Here is a 22614-nt window from a genome sequence, read left to right on the forward strand (position 1 = left end):
GATTTACATGTTAATATCAAGAGATCTTCAGTAATGGTGTGCCACAGGGCCAGGTGGCTACATGGACTACCAGCAATGACAAGCAATAACAGCAGAATTCCCCAGGTGATGGAATTTGATTAATTAGGAATATGTTTCTCCTCTTCATTCTCCGCGGCTCCCCATATTAGTAAACAATGTCATTGTTTTAAACCTACACTGGGGTTGGGGCGTGAGATGTTTTATTAGCATGTCTAGAGGAAAACCCATTGAGCTTATCTCCAAAGAATATTAGTAAAAAATTATATCTGTTCAAAGTAAGGTATGGAGCTGTGAGGTTTTGGGAAGGCAAATAATAATACAGTTTGTGAGAATGGTTTTCTGAGGGAGATTCTAGGTTCAACCTGCTTGTCAGCAAATTACGGGGTACATCTAGAACCAGGTCTACCCTGTATTGATGATGACTTTTCCTTATTACCGGCTCTTTATTAGACCTGGCTATGGTGTAACAACAAAGCAACTCTCACACAGTCCCTAAAAAAAAGTGCTCTTGGCCATCAATAAGGTTCTAGATATACCATGGTTGAAATAAATACAAAACAAGCTTGAGGAAATACACACACTCAATGATTTTAAGGCACCCAACACTTTAACCAACGTCATGGCAAAGCAACTAAACAAGAATTTGATTGCTGATATATAGGTCAGAAGAGAAACGATGTAGCTCTCTAAAACCTTTAACCATAGCCATGTAGGCATACATTCAGATGGCATACAAAAATATTTACTGTGGGCTACTGAGCCAGGCCAACATGTCCTGACTACCAGGGCAAGATTTAATCCTCTCTCTTTCAGAGTGATACAATCAATATGGCCGGGATAATTGGAGTGATAGATCATGACATGATATGATTTGGCAATTTTAACGCACCTGTATACAAGTGTTTCTAGGCGCGACAAGACAAGGAGGGGAAAACAAAGGAGGACAAAATAACGATCTCACTAGTCCCTGTGTCATTCAGATTGTGCAAGTGCAGGGAAGAGGGAAGTGCAGTTGACTCAAAAGTGTAGCCTGCTGATGGCTCATAAGTGCAGAGAGAAGGGACTGTAGGTTTGCAGATCTAGACACTTAACTGCTTGGGAGCCCAGAATTAGTGCCAGGGCAACTGGACATGCAGGAGCCTGGGTCCGAGTTCAGAGGGTGACCATGTGACCAGTGCGCAGAGCAATCAGGTGCATCAGTTGGGAAGAGGAAGAGAGAAAGCGGAAGCAAAAAGGAAGACTTTGAATTTCTTCCGGAATTGGAGGTGGATCTGCTCAAGTTTGAGAGAGACAGGGAGGCTATTCCAGAGGGAGGCACCAGCCGAAGAGATAGATCTGCCCCAACTCTCTGCTTGGAGAAGCATCTGACGCTCAGAGAGTTGGAGGTGGATGAGATGAGAGCTCGAGAAGGAAGATGTTTTTGAAGAAAAAGTTGGAGATAGAGCGGTCCCAGGCCCCAGAAAGCCTTGTGGATGATGCAAAGGGTCTTGGAGTTGATCCTTGCAGCCACAGGAAGCCAGTGAAGAGATTTAAGAGCTGGAGAGATACAATCCCTGGGCTTGAGGGCCAGGACAAGTCTTGCAGTCATGTTCAGGATAAGTTGTAAAGGTCAAAGAGTAGAGGCAGGAAGATTTAGAAAGAGGCTCTTGCAATAGTCCAGCCTAGAGAGGACCAGAGCTCTGAAGACAGTGATTTTATGGGGGAAAGTGAGAAAAGGAAGAATACCTCTGAGGAGGTGCAGCTAATAGTTTGACTTCTTAGAGACGTCAGAGATGTGAGGAGAGAAGGAGAGGGTGGAGTCGAAGATGACACCAAGGTTCTTAGCCCCACAGGAAGGAGCTGGAAGAGGACCCAGAGTGGGCGGCCAGAGAGAGGCAGGAAAGGAGGGAGCGTGTGTCCCAATGGTGAGGATCTCAGTCTTACTGGCCTTAAGGCAGAGATCATTGGTGGCACACCATTCCTGAACTGCAGCCAGCCAGTCTGGTATGTGAGAAGAAGCAGAGGTGGCTGAGGAGAGCCTGAAAGAGAGCTCATTGTCATCTGCATAACATTGAAAATTGAAGCAGAAAGTAGCAATACAGTGGACAAGAGGTGCCAGATAATGGTTGAAGAGCCAGGGAGAGAGGTTATACCCCTGGGGAACACAACAAGTAGAGAGGGAGATAGAAGAGAGAAAAGACCCCAGTTGGACCTGAGAGGGTCGGTCAGTGAGAAAGGAGGTCAACCAGGCCAGGGCCTGATCAGTAATATCAAGGATGTCCCCGAGACGATTGAGCAGGATGGCATAATTTACCATGTCAAAAGCAGAGGATAGATCAAGGAGAATGAGGACAGAAGGGAAATTAGAGTCAAGATTGGAGAGCATGTCTTCATGGGTGTTCAAGAGAGCAGTTTCCGTGCTTCTGACAGATCTCAAGCTAGACTGTTGGTCATGGAGGCAACCAACAGATTCAGTATGTAGATTAAGCTGGGAGATGGCCAGCCTTTCCAAGTGTTTGTCCAGAGAGGAGCCCGTTATGCCAGGCACCTAATGAAGACCTATTACATTTTTTTCTGTTCTGCCAAATATTAGAAACAGTATTTTGAAATAAATTGTAAGGGAGTCTGGGCTGATGCAATAGCACCAAGCACTATTATATCTGCTATGGGTGGATAACCCGGGGGTTGGACTCTGTTATCGTATTTTAGAATGGCTTTGCCAAAATGAAAGTTTGCTGGATTAAATTGAGAATGCGTCGTTTCTTTTACATAGTCTTCTTTTATTCTTTTATCATGAGGTTTTTACAGTTATGAATAATATGATGAAATGATCTGCTGGTGTGTTTGCTTTGAAATTTTAAAAGCATGCATTTATTTATTTATTTGTTTTGTATTGTTTTTATATCATTGTTTATATGAACATTTTCTTCTTTCCGTAAAAAACATGGTTTGGTTGATTTTATATACAATTATGTGCAATAACCTAGAGAAAAAACAAATAAATAAATAAATGCATGCTTTTACATTTGTATTTTTGTTATTCATGGATGCACCCTTCGACACACAGAAAGGAAAATGAGATGACATGTCATCTGCTTCACTCCATATAAAGTAGGGGAACTAGAAATATTCCTAATTAGGAAAGAACAAGCTGCAATTACCTTCCCTGACTAAGGCCTCCCGCCACCGATGGGCTCGGACCCCAATTTGCGATAAGAGAAACTCACAGAGAGACAGGGGATTTTTTTTCCCTCTGTAATCTAATGAAGAAGAAAAAACACGGGGCCATGGTTTCCCTGGCTAATTTTGTAGCCGGCAGGCGCGCGGGACCCGCGCTGGAGGAAGCTGAGCGAAACGGATCTAATCATTGCAATGCATCTTCGCCGGTTCAGGTGGCCAGGAGACTTTTACGGTTTGGGTGACATGCTGCTCTGGGAAATTAAAGATATGTAATTGCCTCTCACCTCTAGCAGCCCACACAAGTAAAGTTAAAGTGCAACAAACTTTTTGCTATAAAAAAAAAAGACTGTTACTAAACAGAATTGGCCCCAGCAGTGCTTTACAAATGTAATTTCCTGGAACTGGAAGTGCTGCCTCTTGGCGTGTACTTTGTGAAAGGAAGGGAAAAGTGATGCTTATTAGCTGTGTGATATGTCAGCGAAAAACGAGTTGATGAATAGATTGCGCGCGGAGAAATGAAGGTATTTTGCATGAGCCGAAACCTCTTTTCAGAGTGAAGAGAGCCCTCGGGGTGTGATTTTTAGTTTTGGCTCATAGTCCCGTCAGCATATTTTAAAGTATGTTATTTTGAAGACCCACACTTTATTAAATCCGTTTTTTACGGACAAGTGATGAATGCAGTTCTACTTCTCGCGCTGGAAAAGAACACTTGTAACATTTAGGCCAAGAGATGTTATCATCTAATGGTCAGTCCTTGTGCGATATTTGCCATGGGAAGGATGGGGCAGGTCGGATCACAGGGCACAGCAGAGTCACCACCATTCCTAACATTTCTTTATTGTTCATTTGTAACATGGACACCCATTTTACAAGGTGGGCTGTTATATTGCACTGGTTTTGCAATGGCGCTACAACTGCATTGGTTCAAATGCGTGTAGTGCGGCACTGCTTTTTTTTGCACCAATGAAATGTTCCCCGATGCAAAAGGGGTGCATAATTGTTCTCTTTGGGCTCAAAGTTTATGTCGTACAGTGTTAATTCTTCCAAGTATGGCACGAAGCTACTCCTCACTGATGACGCCCAACAAGGCTGAAACATGTCTGTGGATGCTGTGGTCTCGCAGAAGGGATGTGACCTAGCAGTTCGGGCTGGACTACCCCTTTGGGGGTGGGGCCAAGCCTGATTTGCATATGGTTTTTCCCCTTCTGTAATGGCTTGGCAGGCGAAGAACGATGGTCTAGAGGGTTGCCCAGAGCAATGCCAGAGGTATTCATTCTAAACCTTCCAGCCATCACCTCTTTTGTTTTGCTATTGTCACCCCTAGTGGGACTTGTATGCCCAGACGTGGGTCCAGTGCTTGCTGGGCCTAGAGACCCAAGCTACTCCTCACTGATGATGCACAACAAGGCTGAAACATGTCTGGGGATGCTTGTGGTCTTGTGCAGAAGGGATGTGACCTAGCAGTTCGGGCTGGACTACCCCTTTGGGGGTGGGGCCAAGCCTGATTTGCATATGGTTTTTCCCCCTTCTGTAATGGCTTGGCAGGCGAAGAACGATGGTCTAGAGGGTTGCCCAGAGCAATGCCAGAGGTTAAGATTCATTCTAAACCTTCCAGCCATCACCTCTTTTGTTTTGCTATTGTCACCCCGAGTGGGATGGGTATGCTCAGACGTGGGTCCCGTGCCTGCTGGGCCTAGAGACCCAAGCTACTCCTCACTGATGACGCCCAATAAGGCTGAAACATGTCTGGGGATACTTGTGGTCTCGTGAAGAAGGGATGTGACCCAGCAGTTCGGGCTGGACTACCCCTTTGGGGATAGGGCCAAGCCTGATTTGCATATGGTTTTTCCCCTTCTGTAATGGCTTGTCAGGCAAAGGACGATGGTCTGGAGGGTTGCCCAGAGCAATGCCAGAGTTTAAGATTCATTCTAAATCTTCCAGCCATCACCTCTTTTTTTGTTTTGCTATTGTCACCCCTAGTGGGACAGGTATGCCCAGACGTGGGTCCCGTGCTTGCTGGGCCTAGAGACCCAAGCTACTCCTCACTGATGATGCCCAACAAGTCTGAAACATGTCTGGGGATGCTTGTGGTCTCGTGCAGAAGGGATGTGACCTAGCAGTTCGGGCTGGACTACCCCTTTGGGGGTGGGGCCAAGCCTGATTTGCATATGGTTTTTCCCCTTCTGTAATGGCTTGGCAGGTGAAGAACGATGGTCTGGAGGGTTGCCCAGAGCAATGCCAGAGGTTAAGATTCATTCTAAACCTTCAAGCCATCACCTCTTTTGTTTTGCTATTGGCATCGGGGGTAGTCAGGATTGTATGAATGGCACAATGGTGAGTTTTATTTATTGAACAAAAGGGAAGAGATTTCACAATCTACAACCCCCGAGATGCCACATGTTTTCAAAGGCATTGACCCCTTGAATAAGCAGGATAACGCTTCTGGCAAAAGCAAAAGAAAACTTGGGACTGTAGATGTTTGGCATTTGAAAACACAGGAGCATCTAAGGCTTGCTAAGGGATTTGTAGGAGTCAGGTTGGAGTAGAATAGAATAGATAATGGGCCTTGGTGAAGTTAGGTTGGAATTCTGTTTGGTGGGATAGAAGCTCATGCTTTTTGGGTGGGACAGGGGTGTACATTGTGAATGGTGCCGAAGTAAAACACATTTACATTTGGGAATTGTGGATGGAGTGGCACTACAACCCACTTACATTTACTAGGCAGAGGAGACCGCCAAAGCACGAAGAACCCCACAAACATTCACTAAGCATAGGGGAAGGCCAAGACACTGGGCATTTACTAGGCGTGGGAAAAGGCCACAGCACTAAGAAACCACATGAATACACTAGGCATAGGATAGGGCCAAAGAACTGAGAACCCCACATGCATTCAACCAACATAAGACAAGGCAATCACAATGTGAACCTCACCTGTATGTATTAGGTGCAGGGGAAAGCCAATGGATTAAGCACCATTTGCATTTACTAGGGAAAGACTTCTCAAATTTCCTGTGGCCTTGCATGAGAAGGCCATCCAGTCCTATGTTGTACCCCCTTTGGATTGTGGGACTGTGAGAAATCTGAGGCTGTTCTCACATTTAACCCTCCTAGAACCCCCCTCAGATAACCAAGTGAAAGGCAAGGCTTGCAGATCCCGACCCTGGGGGTGGATTAGCTGGGGTGGACCACCTGAGCAGAGGATACTTGGGGATTGGGGAGAGGGTGCCTTAAGGTGAGAGGTGGGATTCCCCATTTCCTGACAGTGATTAACCTTTCCTCCCTCAGCCTTTGAAGGATATTGATATACAGACCCTACTTTTCCCCATGAAGTCAGACCAAGTACTAAGAAGAAGAAACTAACCCCAAGTGTAATGAAGATTACCCATGGGAAACACCAGTATAGTACTGGGACGAAGAAGAGGGAGCCTGAAAGCTACAGAACTGAAGGTCAGGCAAGCCCTGTTTATTGGACTAATTGGGGTCAGGCAAACGAGCATAGGACTTCACACATGCAGCCTGTTAGTGACTCACAGGTGTATAAAAGGTAGAGTTCACAGAGAAGAGTTGAGATTTGGAGAGATTTGGAGGGAATTGGAGAGAGCAGCAGTAGAGCCATTGCAGTCTGTGGGAAGCTGAAGGAGAACGGGATGCCAGGATGCTGAAGGACAGCACAGCAAGAGAAGCTGCCATTGCGTGGCGAGGGAGCTGTGTCTCCAAGAAGCCAGAGAAGGTGGATGAAGGGTACCATGGAAGATACCTGTCCCTTTTACTGTGGCCAAGAACTGCTCATTCCCCTGAATGGCAGTAACCATCCATGGCTGTCCGAGGGCCAGGCGGTGAGACCGTGACCTCAAATCCCAGAAAGCATCTGGTTGAAGAAACTGAAGAAAAGTATATCACAGCTGGTCAGTTTCAAGAGAATGCAAGGAAACCTGGTGCATCTATGCAATTGAAAGGATTACATTGTAGCGGCATGGTCGTGTGCGGTTGGCACATCATCAAAAGCCTTTGAGTGAATTAAGGGAATTAATCAGTACTTGAAGTAAAACTTGCAGAAACATTATTGTGTCCTGAAGGGGCCCCTGAGGGAACCTCACATATGGAAACAAGGCACAATCACCATACATGAACTGATACTCCAGACACGAGGTTGTATTCCCAAAAGCTAGGGTTTATTGAAAAACAAATAGTCTCAGTTGGCCAACTCGGTCCCACGCCCTGCGATGTGTGTTTCCAGACCCCGGGGGAAGCAAGACCAGAGAGCATCGTACAACAGTTACATATATACCAAACAGGCATCTTACAGTCAGTGGTGACACATTCAATACCGCCGATAATGTATTTCCTTTGAATTGGGTACGATGATTGACAAGTGTGACGAGTATGACACCTTCAGACATTAATTTAGCAACAGTTTGCAATTTCATGAGCCTGCAGACACAATTCTTTGTTATAAGAACACACTGCTTCTGTTCTCTGCAAGCAAGCTGTGTGCAGGGGAGAGACACATTTCATCCCTCGATATCTCCTAGTTTCTATTCGTGTACTGGGGGTCAACTTGCTCTCCAGGGCTCTACAGGGATCAGGAAAGGGGGGCCGTAAAGAAGAGCATAATACAAGACATTTAATGTTCGCTTCTAACATTTCTACTGTATTAACGAGACTAGCTGGCACCTGTGTACTGATTAAAATGCCTTGCTGCTTACTTCCAAGGACTTTTGAGGGAGGAGACTGGGTATTTCTGTCTGGGTTGCTGCGTTATGTTTCAACAAGTCACTCGCAGCCTTACGTTATGCATGAACAATAATGTATTAGTGGAGCAGCATAAGTTTTCAGCAAAGTAGTTTTAACCGAAAGCAAACAGCAAACGTTAGAAAACAAAATGGCGATTTCAGTCACTCCAAAATGGCCGCACTTTAGTTAAGCTTATGGCTATATATTTCTATTACTAAACACATGAGGTGGTTGGTCCTCGGACAACAAAATACATTGCCTCATGATTGAGGGGTGTCTACTTTTTCTGGACTGACAGTCCGAGTGAAACACACGGAAAGCGATGAATGAGTAACCCGATGGGGAGCCAGTGACGTGCGAGCAAAATGCTGATTGGGCAAAATAAAACTGTATTTGAAAATCAAGCAAGCACATTATAAAAAGGAGAACTAAAGGAGCATACAGAAAGGCAGACCCTGAATCTAAGAACTGGGGAATCTCTGTAATCTGCCACAGGGATAAAAAGCTGGAAAAGGGCAACTGGTGGCGTGACCTGTAATGGGTGGGCCATGCATCCTATTAACTGCGCCTAGACCAGAACGCCCAAACAAAAAGTGTGAAAGCAACTTTGAAATAAGCTAAAGCTGAACACTTGTGTTTTCAGAATGAGAAACAGAATTTCAGTGAAAGCCACCTTGAAAGACACTAAATTAAACACTGGTATTTTGAGCATCAGTATTAAAAGCTTGAGGAAGAGAAACCCTGAGCTCCTTTTGAACCATTGTTGCTTTGGACAGTCCTGCTTGAAGCTTGGGGAAGGGAACCCCTGAGCTCTTCTGGAACTTTGTTGATTTGTTGAAACAGTCCTTATGCTTGGTGAGCGGAATCCTAAGCACCTCTTTGAACTTTATTGTTAAAACTGCATGCTGAACTTTTGAAGGGGGCTAGAGACTGTTCCAGACTTTATGTTGAACACTATTTAAGTTAGAATATCCCTACACTACTTTTCTGTATTCAATTTGTGGGCAAGCATAGGTTTTGAGACAGAAAGAATTTTGAGTTGAACATACAGACTTAGAATTTCTCTTAGTTTCTTTAGGTAGGGCTATTCCCACCAGAGCTGTAGGGCAAGTTAGGCATTATAACCATCCTGACATTTTAATAAAGGTTTTCTAAACGGTTACATCTGTTGGCTGTGTCATCTTTTAATACCATGCCTGTCTTACAGGGGCTTGTAGTTTTTCTTTCTTTTTTTTTTTTTTTTTATTACGAGTATATAATCACCGTGGTGATTTTTACAAGAAGATGAACAAGAAACGCTCCTCAGTTCTGACAATTATCTGTAAAACTATAAAACTGTCTAGCTGTGGCCAGGCCCATTAAGCCGCGGGTACATGTGTAAAAATCTGATCCAATATTTTTGTGGCTGCAATAGACCAAGATGTTCTCAATCCTCCTATTAGGCGCTCCCACCAAAGCTCTTCCTCCCTCAGGTAGGAGTTTTTTAAGTGGTGGAGAATATATGGTGATCTGAATTTATCAGTACCAGGACACAGTAATAGAAGGTGCCGTAGAGTTTCGCTTTGTTCAATTTTGTTGCAAAAGCGACAAGTGTTTGATGTTGAGAGGCCCCTTCTGTACAGAATCTCATTTGTAGGTAGCAAATTCAGCCTCGCCCGAAGTAAGATGTTCCTGGTTTTTTTGTCTGGGTGCTTAATCAGGAAGGGTTGGAGTACATTCAGTTTTCTGTTTGTTGGTGGAAGGTGGCTAGTTGACTTGTACTCAGATGCCTTTTCCAGTGTATTTATCCAGTCCAATTCTTCTAGTCGGGTTTTAGTCTTTAACGGATTCCCCAGAAGTTCTTCAATCGAACTGCCGCAGATGTCCAGTTGCTGTAAACACATTTGCTCCCATTTGGACGATAACATAGATTTGTTTGCAGTCATCTCTTCATGGACCATCCGGAAAATTGCAGAGGAAGAAGGATCTATTATTTTCCGATATAGCATAACTGACGCTCTTGTCACAATTGACTCTAAGGAGGAAAGAGAAAGTTCACGTCTAATCAGAGCAATCGGAGTAGAAGATGGCATGTTCAGCACTGAGCGCCAGAACTGACTCTCCAGTCTGGCCCATATGCAGTGAGGTAAAGATGGCATGGCCTCAGCTCCATAGGTGATGGCCGGGATAACCTTGCCCCTGTAGAATTTGAGTAGTGGCAACAATGAAAAACGTCCGTATTTGTTATCCAGTATTTTTGCTTGCGAGGCTAGCGATTTCATTTTACCAAACAGATGGTGCTGCATCGCTAAGTCCTTAGCCGTAGAATCAATAAGGACTCCAAGATATTTAAATTCAGCCACTTGTTCGATTTTGTTTGTGGCCAAATACCATGAAGTGTTCTTCTTCCTTGTCTTTTTTTGATTCTTTCCGAATACCATTATCTTCGTTTTCTGTTTATTTACTTCTAGATCGTTGGCGGCTGTATATGTAATCAATGCAGTCAGTTGCCGTTGTAAACCAATTGGGGTCTGGTCCAATTGAATGAGGTCATCTGCATACAGGAGTCTCGGAATCTTCTCCTTGCCCAGTTCTGGGGGAAATACTCGTGAGCTGGTTAAAGAGTCTTTATAATCCCCAAAATAAGACAGAAAAAGGGCTGGTGCTAGAGGGCAACCTTGTTTGACCCCTCTGTCTGTTGTTATAGATGACGAGAGTAGGCCACTGGTGTTCAGTCGTACCTGCATTGATGTGGCAGCATGCAGTGCCTTGATGGGATTCAGGATCTCCTGGGGGCAGTCCCAACCGGAAAGTTTTCCCCAGAGCTTCCTTCGGTTGACCAGATCGAAGGCCTGGGATAGATCTATAAATGCCAGAAACAAGTTCCGATTCTTTTCGCGGGCTTTTGCTTTTAGGAGACTGAGGATAAAGATGTTTATACTGGTTCCTACTCCTTTTTTAAACCCCGATTGGAGAGGGTCATTACAAGGTGCACTTTTTGCCCACTGATTGAAGTGGTCCAGCAGAAGGGAGCCATACACTTTCCCTATAACATCAAGGAGGGCCACCGGACGGAAATTTCTAGGGTCGTCCTTCCTTCCTTTTTTGAATATGGGAATAATGATTCCTGTGGTCCAAGTGGGCGGGATTGAACGGGAGGTGGTGCATTTGTAGAAGATTATGCTCAGCAGGTTTGCCCATTCTTCTGGTGCGGATTTCAAGTTCTCATTTGACAAACCGTCAGGCCCGGGGGCCCTTGATTTCTTTAACTTGAGTATTTTATCCAGAATTTCGGCTCTGTCCGAAAGGTCAACCCACCTCGCTGTCGTCTGGGGATTTAAAGGTCTTTCCTCAGAGTCTGGAGATTTGAAGAGTGATGAGTAGAACCCAGTCCATGCTGGTTCCGATATGCTGTTTACCATCATTGTAGATGCCTCCTTAGCTCGTGGGTTGACCAGGCTCCAAAAGTCTCTAGAGTTGGATTTTCTGATTTGTTCTAACATGTTTTCAGAGTCTTGTTGATGTAATTTCATACGGTGGCCCCGTAGCCAGTTTTTATAGGCTCTTGTTGTCTCCTCCATGTAAGCCCTAGCAGCGGGCGAGTTGTTTCTTGCAGCCATTCTTTTAGCTCTGCGAAGAATGTTTCTCTGAGCCACCAAAAGCGAGTCAAAAGTATGTGCGTGGTAGGTCTGGGTTGTATTAGGCCCCTTCGATCTTTTTAACGAGGCTCTGTAAGGTTCCAAAAATGGTCTGTAGTCCACCTTTGCGGCCTCCTTACCGCTTCCATACAAACAGGTAATTTCTTGAATGTTGGTCCGTGAGATCCTTACCCGGTTTCCTTTCCCCACCGGTTCAATTCTTTCACAGTAATGATCTGAATCTGGTTTTGTGGAGGCCCATTTAATGGCCAACAGGTTGTGATCGCTTTGCTGTGACTGGTAAATGTTGAAGTCTGTCAGCCGGGCCAACAACAACTCAGAGACAAATATATAGTCTATTGTTGAGCTGGTCAAACCTCTTTTCCATGTTGGTAGAGCAATCGAATCAAGAAATATAGTTGCCGAGTTGAAAAGATGTCTGGCCGTCATTAGCTTCTGCCAGGCCAAGCCTTGTTTACAAGGTTTGCTCTGTGCGGGGTCTGTGCAGTTGTTGTTAGCCAATGGGCACTCGATGTTTAAGTCTCCACATATTATAACATCACATACCCCGAACTCTAAGTAGACTGAGTCCAGTGTGGAGGTTACTATGTCAAACAGTGAGGTCTGTTGAATCCCTTTGTGGTTCCAATAGATCGACATCACCAGCAGGGGGGTGCATGTTTGATGTTCTTCCCCAGCCTCCTTTTGTTGCCACGAAATAAGTACCGCGATGGCATATGGGGTCTTCAAGATGGTTTTGGTTATTACTAAACCCACTCCCATCCGGACTGCAACAATTAGGCCTGATGAGGGTCTTCCTTTAGGGCCCACTAAAGCTTCTGAGAAGGCAATCTCAAAACCATCCAGTGTAGGTTTGGATTGTAACCAAACTTCTTGAAGGCATAAGATGTCATAGTCCCCTAAGTTAATGTCTCCAGCAGTTGTCAAATGTGAGAACCCTCTTGTGTTCCATGTTGCCAGAGACAGTTGTTGTTGGTTTTGGTCAATTTTTGTAGGTTCTGATGGCTATCTCTGGAGGCGTGTAGATAAAACTTTTGGTAGCCAGGCCCATGAAGACGATTCCAGAGATGGTCTGGACTGAGTCACTTTTTGAGTCTCTTCTAACGTTGTAGAAACCTCTGTATTAGCGGAGATACTAGGGGGATTTGCTCTCCCCTGAGGAATAGAGTTGATCGATTTGGGCTTAAGGGTAGCTGGTGATTTCTTTGCGGATTTTTCCTTTAAGTTAGTGGACTGACATTCTTCGTTTGGTCTTACCTCCCATGTGCGATCCTTTGACTTGTCATTGACTGTTCTGTATGGTCCGGTTATTGTTAACTCAAACCCTTGTTTGAATAGTTGTTCCTCTGCTGCTAGAAGTACTGTAATAACCTCAGCTGATGATATGTATAGCAGACAGTATGCTGTATGGTCCTTGTGAAAAGGTTCCACCGTTGTGAAGTCCTCTGATTTTAAGTTTCTTAAAGAGGAGATACTATGTAACAGTCTCAACACCGTACGTCTATTTAGTACCATGTATTTTTGATTCCCAGACCGTTGGCGTATCTTGGCCGCTGGGTTCTTGTTGTGATCTTTCGAGTCTTGGTGCGGCTTCTTCGTGTAGTGGGATCTATGGTCCCTATTCTCGTATTGTTTGTATTCTTGAGGTCCCTTTCTCTTATAGGAATGCGTCAAGTCTTTAGAGTTATCCGATAGGTCAGATTTTGAGTGAGTGTGAACTCTTGATCTATACATCGCTTGAGGCCTGTGAGGAGGTGGGACCACTTCCCGATTTTGCTCCGAACATTTTTCAGTAAATTTCCTGGGTTGATCCCCTTGAGTGCTACGTAGAGATTTAAAACGCTCATCCAGTGTGCTGAAGCCAGAAAGGTCTCTCGTAACTGACTGTTGGTTGTATGTCATCTTAATTAGATGAGAGTTCGCCCCTTTCTGTTTGTCCGGGGAGTCATCAAGATGTTGACTTATATCCATCAAGTCCTTTTGCGCAAGAAAGTCTTCTTGTGTTTTTGGTGACTGCGGTGGAACTTCTAGATGTACCTCTGTGTCTGTCACTTTTGTTGTTACTGATTTCGTCCCTCCCCACTTTTGGGGTGTCTTTGGTAAGGTATCTTTATGTTGGAGTTCATATTGCGGCGTTACTGTAGATGTTTTAAACAAAGGAGCCGGCTTGAGGCATGTGTGCGTTTTAGGAGTCTGGTGCTTTGATCTCGTGTCCAAATTCCCCATGGAACTCGGCCCTTGTTTGTGACCTGGGCCTTGGGTGAGTTTCGGTCCTAAGTTGTCTTTCTGTGGAAGGATGGCGTCTAAACAAATTACATCGTTAACGCTCGGGTTATTAGATGTTCGATTTGCTCTGATTGACAGTGTGTTGAGAGAGCCTGACGTGGAGGATAAGCCCACTTTTGGCCTTGTCCCACAATCAATGTATGATACGTCGTTGCACGGAATGACCGATGATGTTGTTTGGGTGCTTATATCCATCCCTGGCCTATCTTTGTTGGTTTTTCTTAAGCTTGATAAGGCGTCCGAAAACTCAGCTTGCTGAAGCTGCAAAGCACCAATTGAGTCAGATTTTCTTTTCTCTAAAGCGTTGATGTAACCTTCTAAGTAGATAAGCTTGGAGTTCATCATCGCGAAGATGGAAGTATGGTCTTTCAGAGAATCATTTATTGCCTCATAGAGTTTGCAAAAAGGTGCTAGAGCGATGGTTACAGCAGACATGATGTACATGAAATCCGCTTTTTTTGACGGAGTTTCCTTAGGAATAGTGTAAGAGGCCTCACTTGATCTTCTATTGGATGCGGAACTCACAGGTGTTGCAGGCGGCCATAGCCGTGGCGGTTCCTTTGTTTTCTGTTGAGAGGTCGTCAACCTTGGGGTGGAGCCCTCTCGGGGGTCCAGCAGGCCCTCTTTATTTCCATTATCCTCATGTACTTCCCTGGCCGAGGGAGCTACCATGGGAGTGGACTTGTATCCCGAGTTACTTTTCTCAAGAGGGAACTCCTTCAAATTTGGGCTGTCAGCTAGCCCCAAACTGTTTAAATCCGATGACATTGGTAGAGGTGGTATTGGTCCTGAGCTGTCTGGCTGGGGTAAGAAGTTCTTGCTACCCAGTAGAGGTTCAATTAAGGGCTCAGCTTCCAAGAAGTTCCCACTTCCCAGTAGAGGTTCAGTTAAAGGCTCAGGCTCCAAGAGATTCCCACTTCCCAGTAGAGGTTCAGTAGAAAACTCAGCTTCCAGAACAGTTGAAGCTTCGCTGTGAAGCTCTTGGATTTCACCACAAGGCTCGTTATGCGCTGGTGATGGTGGTGGAGTTACCAATTTCTCTAACCCAGTTTTTTGTAATTCCAAGATCGTTGGTGAGCCTGGTGGTCCAAAGTTAGGAGTATCTGGTGGGTGCATCTTTGTCTGAGTTGTTGGGGCCGTGAACCCGCAGCTAGAGGGATTCTTCTGAGAGTCCGATGTTGCAGTAAGTAAAGGTTCTAAGAGAACTTCCAGGAGGTCTGCGTCTGAAATTTCCCCAGGTCCTGCATGGTGCAATTTCTTTTTGGCTTGTCTATGAAAAAGCGTTTTTAGTGAGTTTTCCAAACGCTGACTCGCCATTGGGGTCGCTAGTCTTGGAGGTTTTTTTGCGGCTATTCGCTTGGTAGACTTTGGAAAGTCGAAAGTTTTCTTGGAAAGCAGTCTAAATGGGATTCCATGTAATTGTCGACTTGGATCCCCCTGTTTGCTACCCCTCCTCAGGTCTATAGATTTGGCAACCTCAGGATCGATGGGCTCAGGACTTATGGGGGCCAAAGGTGAGAGGGTTAGTGCGGGGCAGGTTGAGATCGTCTCAACTGAATATTCAAGAGTCATGTCCCCTCCCTCTAGCGGCTTTTGGCCATTTTTTTCGTGAATAGGCGGTTCAGCACGTTCTAGTGATGGTGAAGAAAGTTCCTTATGAACTTGAGCCTTTATTAGAATTTGCAGTAGGGGCTCTGTCTCAATGTCCGTGGCCGCCTGGTGGCGCTGTGGGGCTGCTAAGCCAGGCGGAGTCAAGTTTAAGGGCTTCTCTGCCCCGGAGACTCTGGTTTCCTCATCCGGGTGCTGGAGCGTGCACGGAAGTCCCACGAGTGCTGCAGGACCTGTGCAGCCCAAACCCGGCTCCCCCCGGTCAGCGACCCGGGAGGCCTCCCCTCCTCCGAGGGACGGCTCCTCCGCGTCGTCCACCGGGATCGGACACCGGGCTCCAGTCCGCCCAGCTCCCGCGCGAGACCGTTCGTGCTCGGCCCCAGCCTCCGACAGCTGTTCAGGCACGGCTTTCCCGCAGCTCCGTTGATCCGGGGAGCCGCGGCTAGCCCCGCCGCCAATTCTGCTCGTGAACTCTTTGTCGGCGCCATCCGACCCCGGCCCCACCCGGTCTCCGGCCCGGGGGGCCCCCCCTCCTCCGAGGGGGGGACCCCCCTCGCCGTCCACCGATGCAGCCGAAGGTCGTGGCTTCGTGAGATCTCTGGGGCTGGAGCCCCTCACCGGCTCTAAATTAAGGATATCACGATGCTCCAGTCGCCTCAATCTACTAGCGGCGTCCTCTGCCATTGGGAACCCAGAGGTATGTTCGATCCACTCCTCTGGAAGTAGTTGTTGTTTTTGCTTCTGTGTGGAAATGTTGGTTTTAGTGGCGTGCTGTTGCACAGTTGGTTTGAATAACTTCTTTAATGGAATGTTTTGTAATTTACCACCTGATCTTTTCAGAGAGCCCACACAGGCTAAAGTGTTAGAAAGCAGGGTAGAGTGAGGTTCTCTAGAAGGTGAGGGTACCAACAGAAGGGCAGACGAGCTGGTGGCACTCCGCAGTCTTCGTGGAGCATCCTCTTCTTCAGAGGTGATATGTCTCAGGTCCAGGGTCTCACCCCCATCCGCCTTAGACGCCATTAGACTGCCACAGACTGCCCACTCTCACACCACTCCGCTCCGCTTCGCTGTTACCTTCTGATTTTGAAGGAAAAAGGCGCCAAAATGTCTCTGTAGCCACTGTAGAAAGACTGTGAGAGACTGCCACAGACTGCCCACTCTCACACCACTCCGCTCCGCTTCGCTGTTACCTTCTGATTTTGAAGGAAAAAGGCGCCAAAATGTCTCTGTAGCCACTGTAGAAAGACTGTGAGAGACTGCCACAGACTGCCCACTCTCACACCACTCCAATTTGACATTTAATAAAACTACAAGTCCCAGAATTTCAAGCAGAAATAGAACTGAATGGCCTTTTCACTCACAGTGAAAATAAACCTGAGAGTACTGTAGGTATTGGAGAAGGCCAAACACTAAGAACACCACATGCATGCACTAGCCATTGGATAATGCCAAAGCGCTGAGAAGCCCATGTATATTTAATATCAGTAGGGGAAGGCGGAAATGCATAGAGCCCTACATGCATTTTCTCGGCAGAGGAGAAGGCAAATACATTGAGAATACAATGTTCAATTTGTTAACAGAAGAGAAGGAAGAGCCTTGAGAATCTCATGTGAATTTACGAAGCGTAGGTAAAGGCAACAATGCTGGTGCATTTGTGAGACATTAGAGAAGACAAACTTACTGATAACCCAGCATAAAATGACTCAGGAGATGAGAAGATCAACGCACTGACAACGCCACATGATTTACTAGGCATAGGAGAAGGCCAAAACACTGAGAGCCCCGAGGGCATTTGCTAGGTGTAGGATAAGACCAAAGTACTGAGAACCCAATGTGATTATTTTGGTTTGGTGAAGATGAAGGCAAAAACTGAGAGATCAATGTTTACTCACTTGGCATATGAAATGGCCAAAGCACTGAGAGCCACACATGCATTTTGTAGATGGAGAATGCCAAAGCACTGGTGACACGATGTGCATTTACTTGACGTAGGAGAAGGCCATAGCACTGTGGAGCCTTTGTTCATTTATTAGGCAAAGGGTAAGGCCAAAATACTGCAAACTCCTCATCCATTTTTACTAGCCATAGCAGAAGGCCAAGCAGTGTGAACCCCATGTGAATTGTATACGTAGAGAGAAGACCAAACACTGTAACTCCATGTGGTTTTTCAAGGCAAAGATGACAGCATAATGCTGAAAAACCCATGTGCAATTACTATGCATATAGGAAGACCAAAGCATTGTGACCACACATGCTTTTACTAGGTGTAGGAGAATGCAAAAGTACTGAGAACCCCATGCACAATAGCTTGGTGTAGTAGAAGGCTGAAGCACTGAGTAACCCAAAAGTGTTTATTTGGATTAGGTGAAAGCATTGACGATTTAGCAAGTATTTTGTAGACATATGTGCAGGCCATAACCCACCACAGCATAGCTTTGTTTCTATCTATGGACATTGGTAAATAATTCGAATAATATAGGCCTTTGTGGAGGGCCTCTATTTGCAGGTGTTGGAGCACTCTGTGGTGAAGATGGACTCACATGTCACTTTTATTGAGGAAGCCAGAAACCAATGATGCCGGCCAGATTTGTTATTTTAATACACACATTTCACTGGATTTCAAAGATACCTTAATACAGTCAAACCATTTTCTGATAAGATTTTATACATCAGACTTCGCTACTGGAACTTGCATCTGGTGGCGTTTACTGGCAAATGGAAATAGGGGAACTCAGATAAGTGTCTCTTCTGTGGACAACAGCATGAGGATTTGGGGTGCTTACTTTTTCTGTGTCACCTGTATGAAGATCCCAGTAGAGCTGGGCTCAAATCATGACTAAGGAGTCTTTCACTAAGAATTATAACTAAGGCTGTAGTGCCCTGTAAATCAAGCACGTTATTTTCACAGTAACAAGGTACGTCAAAAGAACATAGCAGTATAGGAACATTTGCTTGTTACAAAGGTCTGGTCTTCTTTGTTAATATGTTTTCAAACGCTAATGCTCTATGTGTACCTTGTACATGAGTTGTGTTTTATGTATTTAATTCGTTAAAAGCAACAGGTACACACTTTACAGTCTATGTATTGTGTTTTAGTATGTGAAATGCACAGGTGTATACTTTATAGTCTTCTGTAACATTGTGATTTTATCTGATGTTTTATTTATGTTATTATATTGTGTCATTTTATGGGTTGATGCACACAACTTGAATTCTGATTTTGACTCTTAAGGAAATCACTGACAACTTTTTTCAATTACCTCTCCATTAACTCCATCTTGCGAAGGAGGAATCGTCTACTCTGGGAGGGAGTCACTTCTGAATTGTCCTAATGTATTCTCACACCCGCTGCATATTTTGATACATATTATTAGAATAACTGAAATGTCTATGCAGAGATGGAACAAACCCTTAGCTTACAATGTCCAAAATACCTCTTCATCAGATGCTGCAGAGTGAAATGATATGTAAAGGTAGCCACAGCACAGAACTTCCCAAAATGAAGAAAAGAAAACACATTTAATTGGCTGGAGGCTCAGAATTAATTGAATGTGGGCATGGAATTGCTTTCTTGGCTAAAAGGCCATGAACAGTCCTAGTAGTAGGGGAGTTGGAAACAGTGTACATTCTAAGAGTTGCATTTAACAGAAATAAAGGAGAAGCAGATTCTTTTCACATGTAACCATTAAGTTAGTTGCAAACAGTTTTAAAGTGGGCCCTGTTAGTTTCCTAAAATTACTAATGTCGTTTTAAAAGGCGTACTGAAGTGAGAGGTTTGAAAACACATAATTGGGGAATGGGGCAGTTTGAATTTTAATCACAGAGGCTAAAAAAGTGTTGTGCAGCCTCAAAGTAGCGTTAATGGGGTTTAGAGATTCCAATGGACAACCTAAGGCTTCCTGGCTGGTGTGCAATGTGGCACTACAAAATGGTGCTCTAAGCTCTAAGTCCAGTGTTAACACACTTTGCCTGAAGCTTCTCAAAGGTTTCCTGGCTTGCATACAGCGTGGCAAATGCAGAAAGCGCTACCAATTTTTGGACAGTGCAGTGTTGCTGCTATTTTAGCTTGTCTCATGCTCGGTAATGGGTACCAAACATTTGAGCATAGACGCCCAAGATTTCCATTGTGAGTGTCCTGTGCACCTCAGCCATTAGGGATCTTGCACAATGGTGTCAGGCAGTCGTTGGTGAGAAATGGTGCTGGATGGGAGTCTTCTGACTTCGCTGACCAGTGGAATGAAGGGCTCTATCTTGTCAAATCAAGCTTTATCAAATGCTGTTGATGCATTGCTGTCATATGAAGAGGGGAAACAATATATTTTAGGGACAATGTGTGAAATTGCTATGGACCTACAAGTGATATGATATGGACCTACAAGGGATATATGGACATGGACACCCTGACCACATTTTGCTCCCTAGAGATGAACACATTGTATATCTAAAGAATGGGAGATCATGGGCCTCTACAAAGTACCAGGTAGCTCACTCCCTGGAATCGGGGTGTGCAAGCGATGAAGAATCAAAACAAATCACACATAAATGCACGTGTACAATTGTTTAACCCAGATGGATCCAAATCATTCAGCATATCATTACGTAACATCTGATAGTCCCAAAGATCCTGCTTCTCCCCTTGGAAAAAGGTTGGCAATCAGTTCACACATCCCTTGGAGAAGAGCCTAATGCTGTATAATACTTACCACTCTTAGCAAAATTCTGTCCTGCCCATTGTTCATAGGGTCTAATGAGTGCTTAAAGTTCGTTTTTAAATGATGGCTGCCTATCCGCCATGGCCTTGTGTTGGTGGGAAGAGATAATATATAACACATGTCTATGGGGGCTTTCTAAAAATGGATGCATACCACCAATTACCAGCAAATATCCTCTTCCTCCATGACTGAGAGGGCTTCTGAATATTAAATGAAATATTAATTGATTTCATTCCAGCATCAATTGACAGAAGTATTTGCATTTAATTGGTTATTCCACTAGCTCATTCCATTCAGAATACCATGCATCTTCATTCTACTTCAGACCAAAAAGACTGACGAACTACAGAGCTCCCTTGCTGACTTTCAATTCTCCTTAGCTGGAATTCTAAATCCCTAGCGCATTGTGAGAGCCTCATCCATTGCTTACAACCCCCCGCCCCCATGTGTATACAGTGATAAAACAGTGATAAAGCAATCTATACCACCCTAATGGTATTAATACATTTCCATGGCCAATGCATTTTGTTTGTCAGGTCACCAAGGACGGTCTGCTAACACCACACTAAATACAACCATTTGAAATGTGGTTTTACTATCCCACACTAGTTTTATTTCTTGAGTGCATTTTGCTTGCCCATGAACTGTCGACTAAGAACTCAGATAGACAACTTGCCATCATTATTCTACTATGCCACACTTAGGTGAGGAACCCCCCACAACCCCATATGCTGCAGAGTGCAGAGAGCTGAAAAATGTCCCTGAGGGTCACGTTCCAAGAAATACTAGTCCGGGCCTATTAAGTGACAATTTGTTTCATCCTTGCCAGATTCATAGGACCCAGATGAAGTGGCAATGCTTCTAATTAGCATACAATCATCAGCGCATCATAGAAGGTCACGCACACCTCAATTTTAAACAATGAAGAACAACATAAATTGTCTTCAACTTTCACCACCAAATCTTGCGAAGTACAATGAGCAATCACTGGAAGCTCAAGTTAAAGCAGCAGAGTGATCAAGCAATGTTAACTATGGCACACAAGGCTTTGGTTATTCAACAAGGTACTTGCATGCCTGTTATTTAACCCTATGCATGAGGACCTTCTTCATTCCTTCACTTACCCAAACTAAAACGCTCCTTACTCCTGCAAACACATCTCACATAAACCAACTACGCCACAAACCCACAGCATCATTAAGACCCATCCCCCACTGACACCAAACAGTATCACTCCTTTTTCAATAACTTAGACAGCATCAACTCAGCCATTGCATCCTTACACCACAGGCACACAAGGCCACCCATATAGACTCAAGCACCTGCAAGGCCACCAATCCATACACGTATTAACAAACCCACACTCAGTCCCCATTTGTTCCAAATTGACACTACCAGCACCACAGCAAAAGCACTTGTCCACTATCCCTCTACTTCCACTAACAAACCCACCCCTTCTCTTATTTTTGTATCCACCGGATCGCATAGAAAATATGAAAATGCCAGTGATGTTCGGTATAACACTAAGTAACATGACTTAACAATAAATACAATGTTTAAGTAACTATAACATACTAAACACATCAGCACATATCTTAAAACAAACACAAAATCATGATATCTTCATCTAGACCCCCACTTCAATATAATTAACAATGAAGATTAACCAAGCTAACAGCACAGGGAGTCTTGGTTCTATTAAAGACAGATGCGAGCATTGGGCTTCAATTCTTTATTTGCCACTCTCCAGTAGTTCTTCAAAACACATGTGTTGTTTCTTTTCAAACACTTGCAGTAACTTGCAGTAACTGAAAAAGCCCTTGCAGGACAAGGCCGTGGTCTTGAGCAATGCAGGTGTGCAGGAGACGATGCCCGATTATATGTAATACGCTTTGCTACGTCCATGTTTCTGTACCTATAATAACCGAGGTATGGACCCTCTGCGGCAAAACCCTCGAAGGACAAGGCTGCAGTGTTGAGTGAGGCAGGTGCGCACGAGACACTGCCCAATTATACGTAGCATGCTTCGCTACGTCCATCACTCTGTGCCTATAAGAACCGAGGTACGGACCCTCTGCCGCAAATCCCTTGCAGGACAAGGCCTTGGTGTTGAGCGATGCAGGTGTTTGGCAGCGATGGGGTAGCAGTGTAGACAGTGAGTGTAGACAACCTCACCTTCCTAACTGCGGCTGCCAGGTAAGAAGGAGCGGGGAGATTTAGCTTGCTACACTACACACATCCCCCTTGACCATGTGCCCCTTCTCACTCTTTCATACGCATTGTTTTCCCCCGGCAACCCGTCGTTGCACCCCCTCTGCTTACTTGCACTCCCTCGCATCTTAGGCCATGTGCGTCGCCTCTTACTTAGGTTGTGTTCACTCACTCGCAACTTAGGCTGCGTCTACTCTCACAGAACTCTAGGCCGCGTGTGCCCCCTCTTACTTTAGGGTGCATTC

The sequence above is a fragment of the Ambystoma mexicanum genome, chromosome 10 (genome assembly GCF_040938575.1).
Source record: "Ambystoma mexicanum isolate Mex_15411 chromosome 10, UKY_AmexF1_1, whole genome shotgun sequence".
Classification (NCBI taxonomy): Eukaryota; Metazoa; Chordata; class Amphibia; order Caudata; family Ambystomatidae; genus Ambystoma; species Ambystoma mexicanum.